Here is a 10,952-nt window from a genome sequence, read left to right as displayed (position 1 = left end):
AAGGCTAGTTATATCTAGTATGTGTAAAAGTGGTGGTCTAGCCTTACTATGGAAACCAAAAACTAAAGTGGTAGTCCAAGGCTTCTCACATTGGCATATTGATGCTCATATCACTTGTAACACAACTGGTGCAAAGTGGCGTCTGACCAGTTTTTATGTGTAACCAAACACTAGTAAACGAGAGGAGATGTGGTCCATCTTAGAATCTCTTGGCCGAACAAACCAGCTACTGTGGCTTTGCATCAAGGATTATAACAAGATTATCAGCCAATCTAAAAAATCTGGGGTAGACTTCGACCAAGTAGACAGTTAGACCGATTTCACCGAGCCATTAACCTCTGTGGTTTTCACGACTTAGGCTTTGTTAGTTCACCGTTCACTTGGTCTAAAACTGATCACATTGAAGGCTGCTTAAAGATAAGACTTGATAGAGCACTAGCCAACAATGCATGGCGATTGCTCTTTCACGGTGCTGGTGTACACCACATATCCATGTCAACATCGGACCACTCTATGCTTTCTCTTCGCCTTAAAAGTAACCACCATCACCGATGACTAGTCAAAAGTTTTTCTGATTCAAGGAGATGTGGCTGAGGGACCCCCTCTATTCTGAAGTGGTTCAAGAGTCATGCCAAGAGGGCCTTTATAAAATTGAAGGCTTCCCTATCACAAACTGCCTTGAGAGATGCCGCATAAGGCTACAGACTTGGAACAAGATGGAGTACGACCATGTGGGACAGAAAATAGAGCAAGTGCAAAGCAAACTACAAATGTTTAAAGCAAACTACAAATGTTGGAGAACCAACCCAATAGCATGGAAACAGATAGTGAGATCAGTGATGTTCAAAATGCACTGAATGTTTGGCTAGATGCCGAAAGTACCATGTGGAAACAATGCTCGCGTAACTTTTGGCCCACTGATGGAGATCATAACACTAACTTCTTCCATACCAAAGCCACCAATCAAAAGCAACATAATGCAATCCTTGGTATATGTGACTCAAATGGGGTTTGGTAGGATGATGAGTAACAGATAGAAAGTATCATTGTCAACTATTTCACAGACATTTTCCACTCACAAGAGTAGAGAGATTCAACCAATCTTATAGATGTCATGGAGCCTATGGTGTCCACTAACATGAATGACTTTCTTACACAGGAATTCAGAGTTGATGAAGTTTACAGAGCATTGAAACAAATGCACCACAAGAAATCTCATGGCCTTGACGGTATGCCCCTTCTCTTTTTTCAGCATTTTTAGTCTTTAGTAGGTGATTGTGTTACAAAAATTGTCCTAGACTTCCACAATCATGGCATTACCCCCTAAATTTTAATGAGACTCATGTTGTGCTTATACCAACAAAAAAAAATCCCAAAAAAGATCACCCAATACCGACCCATCAGTCTTAGCAATGTCATATCCCATTTAGCCTCGAAACTCCTAACAAACCGCCTAAAACGATTCCTCCCAAAAATTATAAGTGAAAACCAAAGCGCCTTCATGTCTGACCGCCTTATCACTGATAATATCCTTGTTGCCTTTGAAACCATGCACTATATCAACCAAAAACATAGTGGTAAAGTTAAGGAAATGGCCTTGAAGCTTAATATGAGTAAAACTTTTGATAGAGTGGAATGGGGATGCTTGGAAAAAATAATGTATAAAATGGGTTTCCATGAATCATGAGTGAAACTTATGATGAGATGTGTTAGCATTGTCACATATTCTATAAATATCAATGGGCAGCCTTGAGGACACATTACCCCTTCTAGGAGTTTGCGTCAAGGGGGCCCTCTCTCCCTTTTTTTTTTTTTTTTTTTTGGTGAAGAAGGTTTATCAGCTTTAATCAGGAAATCAATGGAGTTGGGCCTTTCAAGTGGTGTAGCCTCATGTCCAAAGGGTCCAAAAATATCTCATCTTTTTGTTTTTTTTGTTTTGGTTTTTTTGTTTATAGATAATAGCTTGCTCTTCTGCAAAGATACCATTGAAGAATGTTCCACACTTGAGGAAGTATTAGAAATCTATGAATCCTCATCTGGCCAACAACTAAATCATGAGAAGACCTCTTTATTTTTTAGTCGAAACACGTCCCAAGATATCCAGGATGCCATCAAAAATCGTTTTAGGGCTGAAGTCATTCAACAACATGAAACCTATTTGGAGTTGCCGTCCTTGGTGGGAAAGTCAAGGTGCAACACTTTCCAAGCTTTGAAGGAAAAGTTACACACTAAGCTTTCAGGTTGGAAGGAAAAATTGTTGTCTCATATAGGGAAGGAGATTCTCATAAAGGCAATAGCTCAAGCAATCCTAACATATACGATGAGTGTGTTCCTACTCCCACATGCCCTATGTGATGAACTAACAAGTATAGTTAGAAGTTATTCGGTGTCCTTTTTTCATTGCCTAGCCACGTGTTGTTCGCTAGAGGGTTGACCTTGCTAGGCCTAGGTTGTGTTTAGGGAGTTGCATCCAAAACTCAACATTGGGCCACGTGGTCCAATGGCTATCGGCGTACTTTTAGGACTACAAAATGCGTAACACCCAAAGTCTAAGAATCATGATAATGGTGAATAAATATGTAATATTTGTTTGATATAATAGCCTTGCTTAATAGTTGTAATAGTAGTTGAAATAAAGTAATATGTATTTAAAGGTGAAGTAATCATGTATTCAATTATGTAAATTTAAAGATATGGAAGCAGAGTCACTTATCTTTGTATAATTTGTAGCTCTAACTGTGTAGCATCAGTAAGTTGATAATATTCCAGTAGAATAACTCCAGCGGTGGAAAGGTAGTTTGCCATTATAATTTCAAGATTAAATGGGAAAAAAGGGAGCAACTTGAGGGAGAGAGAGTATGTCCACTTGTGTGTAGAGGCTGGTCAAGTTTATCCCTTTTATCATACACTTAAATGAGTTTTCTCTTGACAATGCTCTTTTAGTTGTTGTGAAGTTATGAATAGTGTTGCTTTTCATGAAAAGGGCTTTTGTAAGATAGGTTTGTGTCTTCCATGGGAAGGGTTTTTGTAAGAAGTATTTGTACCTTCTAAGATAAGGGTTTTATGTAAGATAGATTTGTGCCTTCCATGAGATGGACTTTGATGTGAGATCTTTGTGCCTTCTAAGAGAAGGGTTTTAGTATTATAAGTTTATGCCTTCCATGAAAATGATTTTTATAAGAGAGGTAGAGAATAGTATTGAGATATGTTTATGGGTAGCAAAACAATAGAATTTCAGAGTGAGAAAGTATGAGAGTGAAGCTTGGAAGAATTGTGGTGTGTTATATTTAATAGTATAGTAAGTGTGTATGGGATTGTGTAAGAGAAATGAAGAAAGAGATGTTTAGAGATATGGACAACAAGATAGATGTATTTTCTAAATATGGAGAGTGAGATAATGTGTATAAAAGAGTAATAGTATTGTAGTATGTTTAGCAATGTTATTGAGATTTTCTACTGGAGGATGTATGAGGGCTTATGAAGAGTAGTTATGAGCTAAGGGTTGAAGAGTTTAGTTCCTAATTTGGAAACTAAAAACTCAGAAGCTCAAAACTTCAAGAGCTTAAGAAGATGATTATGATGGATTTAAAGATGAACGCAGCGGAAAATTAAATTTAAAACGGATCTACATCATTCGAAGTTGATAACGTGCGTTAAGTAAAATTTCAGAATTAGAGAACAAGTGAGCGTACCTTGAAGCGATGAATTTCAAAACCCGAAGATTGAAGCACTTAGGGATACTTTTAGTCTTCACTCCAATTCCACTAACGCTCAAGAAGTGTGGACTCTCAATTGGTTACAAAGGGATAATCAAAAGAGTGACTTACACTCTCATATACACCACCTTTCAATGATGTTTTTCTCACCTATACAATTCTGTACGTTTTTCCTTTTTTATCTAACCAATTATCTAATTGGGCTGGCCTTTTGGGCCTTTCCAATTGGGCTTAAGTGTGTGGCTTAGAGTGAGACCAAAAGGGACCAATAAGACAATAGCTCCAATGGGCCTTGGGCTTTTCTGTCAACTCTTGATAAGTCCAAAGTTACCATTAACTATATTTAATATCACTATATAAATATAGTTGCACTCTAGGCCTTACTTATAAATTATATCCTAAGACTTTATTATACATGCAACCCTTTATAAAATATTCGTAGTAATACAAAGTCATTAATGTAGACTGCCACTTTGTAAATTACTATATCTTAATTCTTGAGTACCGGGTTTAATCCTTTAATGTTATTCATTATATATTTATGAAATCCAATTCTATAAATATATACTTTAGTCTTACTAAAGTGGTTAGGCCTAACTCTCTAAATAACAAACTCATTAAACTTATCTCAAGGGAATACTTTATATCTTTGTTAAGAGACTATGAATTCCATATTGAGAATACATGTTCCATCAGCACTAAATGTGGCTGCCCAACATACTGAAGTTTTGACCATTACTATAAATCTCACTCCTGATATATCAAAACAACCTACACCTTATGATCAGGTCCATTATTCTCTCAGGAATAAGAGTTCATACAAATACAAGTCGTGAAATTTATTATTCATATGACAGTCATTAGGAAAATAATAAATCTCACAACGGTCTAGTCCAATATGTCTTAACTCTTAAAACATATTAACACATCAACCAGAAGTCTCCACTTCCATGATCAAGACAAATCATCGTGATTGATATGTTATAGTCTTTGCAGATGAAATGCCCAATTTCATCACCGACTACGAACTATAATTCTGAGTTTACAAAGAACTTGTGATTTATATCTTCTGTGACTTTTCACATAAATCACATACTATGCATCTCATGGACCAAATGATAATGTCATAATATTCATGTTACCATTATTTCAGATAATAATAAAACAAATTCATTAAACACAATATTAAGTCATACATAATGTCATACACAATGTCAAACTTAATATCATACATAACATCATACAATAGGATTTAAGGGCACTAATCCTAACAGATTAGAGAGAGAGAGAATAAAGAAGTTTAATTGTTTTTCTCTATTGGTGTGCTTTGGTGTGTTGATGAGAGGTTCTATTTATAACTGAGTTTATGGAGGTATTTAGCAAAAAATCTCAACCAAAATCTGTTCTAATCAGCAATAAATCTTCAAAAAATCATTCCTAGGATTTGGCCCAAAATGGTATATTTAGCTTTAAGGTATTCTTGCTTTTTTGGATAATAGTTGCTGGAAAAAAGCGTAGCAAAAAAGAAAAGTATTTTAGCAAGAAAATGATAGTTTCTTTAGTTGGTTTTGGTTTTTGGTCAAATGAGGAAATTCAGTAATATTAAGGCTGCTGGATTAGATGTCACAATTGTTCTGAAAAAGCTGTCAGAGCTATCAAGAAAAGTTGTCATATCTATCACAAGATAGTTGTTGCTTGGGGCAAAAGTAGATGAGGTCAGTTAGATGATATCAAGCTACTAGAGAGAATATTCAGCATTTATTTAATGGGTTTTGCTGAAAATGGTAAGATCTCTTTTAAAGGTATCTTGTCATTTTGGGTATACAAGCTGGCTACAGGGATTTGAGCATTAAATGGTTGGTGATGTCAGTTTCAACCAGGTGTCAAGTGCTGAACACACTGCTGTTATTCTACTGAAAATGTTTCATTTTTTGGGTGTTTGTATTTTTAGTCCAAGATTTTATTACAACACATTTTTAGTAAGTAATAGAATGATTGATTGATAGTTAATGAAACTTTAGAGATCTAGTCAAAGTCTTATTGTATTGTGACTTAATGCTTTGCTCTAATATCTGGCAGAAGAATATTTGGTCTGATTGTGGCAAATGGCAGCTGGGAATTAGGGATATCATAAATATTTTATATATTTGGAGATTAAAGATAGTTAATCAGATTAGGCCATGTGTTTGAGTTGGATTTTAGCCGAAAGTAGTAATAAGATTATGTAGAATAATATACTTAGGTTTCTAAATTTGTATAGGAATAACTAGAGATTAAATGAATAGTTATTTGTTCAACATTTAGATGGTTGGAGTTTATGAGTATCTGTCATATGATGAATATTAAGTTTTAGGAAAAGAGCAATGGAGAATTTTATTATGTTAAGTACTATGTGATAAGAGATATTTACCATATGTTACCCGCTACACACAAACTCGTTAGAGTTCAGAGAGTTGGAGAAGACATGCCAAGCAACATGTTTCTTTTATCAACTTTAAACCGTTGGAACTTTACCAAACATAACTCCTGGCCCTCTAAATCCTGACTCCCAAAATTTCCCCAAAGAGACTCATGAGCCTGGATCATAAGCCGAAGATGAGATGACATACATTAGGTTTTGTTGTCATTTTATGTAATTATGGGCTTTTGTTGGAGAAGCCTCTTTCCATGATTGTAAGAGACGTAATATGGGCCGTGAGCTTGAATTCATTGCTTGAGCCCGATCCATATGTTGATGTTGATGTTGATGTTGATGTTGATGATGTCGTGGGGTTATGATCCCAATTGATCAGAAGGAAAAGTGGACCATAAATCCACCTCTTGAAGTAAAGATCTTGTGGGCCATGTGAGCCCAATCCATGTAGTTGAGTGAGATATGGGCTGATTTTGTGATTTAAAGAGATTTACTCAAAAAAATCAATAATATATTGATGTGGCATGGGTTGCCAATTAAGTAGTGCCATGTGGGGTGAAAAAGAGTCCTCGGTAAAAGTTTTGGGTGGGGACAAAACAGTGGAAGGAACAAGGTAGCATGGACCAGATAGGATAAAATTTGTGTACCTAAAATTGAGGGTGGCTTGGGATTCCACGACCTAAAGGCTTTCAACCTCACCCTTCTAGCCAACCAAGGTTGACGACTACAAACAAACACTTCCTCACTAGTCCACAGAGTCTTCAAAGCTTAGTATTTTACTGAAACTGATTTCCTTAAAGCCGAAATGGGGTCAAAACCATCTTATGCATAGAGAAGCATCATGGTTGCTCAGGGGATAGTCAAGCAAGGCTACCGATGGCAGGTTGGCAATGGGAACTCCATCAGAATCTGGGATGATAAATGGCAACCCACTGGTTCTACTTTCTGCATCACCTCCCAGCAACATTCCCTGCCAGTGGACATGCATGTAAGCACTCTCATTGATCATGATACTGGAAATTGGTGGATTGGCCTCATTAAAGAAATCTTCCTACCACATGATGCCCAAGAAATCTTAAGCATCCACTGAGCCTTCGCCGTCCACTAGATCGCATTATTTGGGTGTACACGGCAAGTGGTCACTTCACAATGAACTTAACCTATAAAGTTGCCCTCTCCCTTTCACACACTCCAAATTGGGCTTCTGGTGGTCCATCAAATAATCAAAATAATGGCATGTTTTTGAAAACTCTGTGGCACCTAAATGTTCCTAACAAAATCCAATCTTTCGCATAGAGAGCGTGCAAAAATTTACTCCCAACAAAGTTCAACTGGCAGCACAAAAAAATCCTAGATGATCGCACCTATGACACGTTGGGACTACAGTGGAAACAAGTGGACATTTGTTATGGGTATGCAGAAAGCTCAGGCGGTTTGGCTTATCTCGAGCCTACCTATCCATAGTCATGGCCTACGGTTTGACAATTTCCTTGACTTCCTCTAGTATTTTGTTTTCCACCAACATGTTGGGGATGAGCTACTGGACTTAGTATTACTATTGCATGGAGTTTATGGAAGAATTGGAATGTAGCTCCAACAAGTGGAACCTGGCAACCTAACACACTCATATTTCAGATGGTAGTCAAATTTATAGAGGAATATCGGCTCTCAAACCATAGGATTACGATACCAAATGTCACCACAAATACTAATTGGGACCCACCACAGAGCCCCTGGTATAACGTGAACGTCGATGGCGCTGTTTTCAGCTCTCTTTAGGCTGCAGGAGTCGGGGTCGTCGTTAGAGACCATGCAGGACAAGCAGTTGTAGCAATGAGCTAGAAACTATAGGTGCCACTTGGTTCGTTGGAGGTAGAAGCAAAGGCAATAGAGGAAACTATTGACTTTGCTTGGGACATTGGACTACAGGACATGGTCTTCAAATGCGACTTGGAGGTACTCCATGGTGCCCTCACTAGAGCCAACACACCTGTTGTAGCTATAGTGAATGTCATTTCCTTGTGTCTTCTGCGGCTCTAAGACTTCGGATCAGTAAAACTCGTACATGTTCGACGTCAAGGGAATAAACTGGCTCACATCTTGGTGCAATATGCCAAAAGTTTAGAAAATTTTGTAACTTGGATTGAGGATAATACCACACCTATTTAGTCCGCGTTGGCTCAGGATGTAATGACTTTTGCATCATATTAATAAAGCTGAAGTATTTCCTGTAAAAATATATATATATATATATATATAATTTTTTGTGAAAACTATTGTTGTTTCTATAGCATTACTTATCATTAGGACAAAAAAACTGATGAATTCGATATCATTTTCATGTCCCTTATTCAACTTAAAAAAAAAAAAAAAAACTTTTACACATTAAAGTACAATAACTCTATAGATTTTTTTTAAAAAAAATCACAAATGTCAAGATTAATACCCCCTCCCCCCAAAAAAAAATAATTGGGCAAAGTTTTATTTCAAGAAAATTAATACATCAATTCAGTACAAGGACACCATAGAAGCATAGTTGGAACAGCCAACATCAAAGGAAAAAACAAAGTAACATATAGTAGAGAACAAAAAGAAGGGCAAAGCAATCTGTTGGTAGCACTGTCGGCTTTACACTATAAGTGGTGCATGAGGTCGCTTAAGGCCCAAAAAAAAAAAAAAAAAAAAAAAAAAAAAAAAAAAAAAAAAAAAAAAACCTGTTTCTTTCATTGTAATAGTATTAATTAAACCTAAATATTAGCCCATAAATAAATAATATTTTTTTAATCAAATAAAAAAGAAAAAGAGAGAGAATCGCTCATCCACAACATTTTTACAATAAATTTTAAGTAGCATGTTTTTACAAGTTGTTATTGATGGCAAAAAAATAATTTCCGTAGTGGGTTCAAATTAGAATCAACAACAACTTTAACACCTAGGATTTGTTGTGAAAAATATTATAAATGTAGTAGCACTTCTAAAAAAAAAAAAAAACAATGCACAAAAAAATTCACAACATTTTTTACAATAATTAAATTGACAAACTTTTACTAGTTCTTACTGTTAGGAACCCATATTTGGGTATAGAATGCTTAGGCCCACCACTAATATCACTCTTTTACTTACTAGTATCAATCTACCACATCCATATGTGTGAAAAGTTTTGTCAATTTTTTTGTGTCTATAAACTTTCTAAAATAAAAAAAAATACTACATGACTCATGTTAATTAGTAATAATTTTGAATCTAAAACGAGATTTTAGAGTTTAAGTAATATTTAATTTTTTTTAAAAGTCATATTTAAATATATATATATATATATATAAGGCCTTAATTTTAGTTTTCATTTTAGGTTCCAAGTGCATTAAGCCGCCCCTTATTAATAGCCAACAGAGTTTATGAGAATTGCTGAAAAACTGCCCCAAGAATTAGGGCTGTCCAAGCAACCCGGAGACCCGGCCAAACCGACCAAACTGACCGGACCCGACCCGTCCCAGCCAAATCCGATACCTCTGGCGGTCGGTGACGATTTCTGTTCTCTGAAACCCGACTTAGGCGGGTCGAGTGGGGGATTTCAGTTTCTAAAACCCGAGCCACCCGATCAGACCGACAAATGCTAAAAAAATGCCAAAATTTCCTAGATCTGGCGACTTTCTGGTGTTCCTTTGCTTCGATCCGGCGACTTTCTGGTGTTCCTTTGCTCTGATCTGGCCACCCTTGGTCTTCCTTCGTTCAGATCCGGTGGTATTTGCTCAGATTCACTCAAATCCGGCCAAGATCTACTTTCCTCCTTCGTCAGATTTTCTCAAATTCGACGATATATGGCTAGATCTGACTCAAATCGGCCAAGATAGGCTCAGATCGGCGAAGATAGACTCTGATCTACTCGAATCTGGCGCCTTCAACTCAGATCGGCGAAGAAAGAACTTTTCCTCTGCCCGTCGTCGCTCATCATCAGACTCGACTGACCCGACCATTCGCCCCCCTGAGCCCGGCAGACCCAACCCGTGGTGGTCGGCGGTCGGTTGTGGGTGCGTTTTTGTTCCACCCGATCTGAGCGGGTCGAGTCTGGGTTGGGCACAAACCCGACCCGGCTCGACCCGTGGACACCCCTACCAAGAATATCACAAAGCTCTGTTCAATACAAAATTGTAGAACCATCCTTCGCTTTCGACCCTGTTCTAAACTTCTCACTGGATAGCTTTAATGATAACTTCTTCAGACTTGATCATGCCTTGATGAATCACGCCATTCCTAAGTTACTGTGATAAGAATTATTAATTATAAAAAAAATAAAAAAGTAATATAAAAAAAAAATGCTACGTTTACAACAATTTTACAACATTTTTACAACAAACCACAGGTGGTTAGTTGTTATTGGTTCAAATTTGAAACTAACACTAAGATTACTTTTTTGCCCCAACAATAACAACCAGTAACAATTTGCCACATAGGATTTGTTGTAAAAATATTGTAGACATATCATTTCTCAAAAAAAAGAAGGTATTAATAGTGACCCAAATCATAATAAAAGTTTGTTAACTCAATTGTTGTGATATAAATCATTGTTATGAATTATGTTCCATTCTACCCGGAATATCTTGTATCGGTATGCAAACTGGAACGGTAACCCCCCTACTTCATCTCGGGTAGAATTTCAGCCCATTCGACCATTCCGGTCATTTCGGTACATTTCGGTCAATACCAGCTTAAATTGAAGATTCGGACAGTATGAGTTTTGAACTTTTTTTTTCCTTGAATTTGATGTATGAACTGAATGACAGCTTTTCCAAGAAAAAAAAAATTGATCCACTATAACTGTCTTC

Source organism: Quercus suber, unplaced genomic scaffold (genome assembly GCF_002906115.3).
Source record: "Quercus suber isolate HL8 unplaced genomic scaffold, Cork oak 2.0 scaffold_62, whole genome shotgun sequence".
Classification (NCBI taxonomy): domain Eukaryota; kingdom Viridiplantae; phylum Streptophyta; class Magnoliopsida; order Fagales; family Fagaceae; genus Quercus; species Quercus suber.
Note: the sequence above shows the minus strand (reverse complement) of the source record.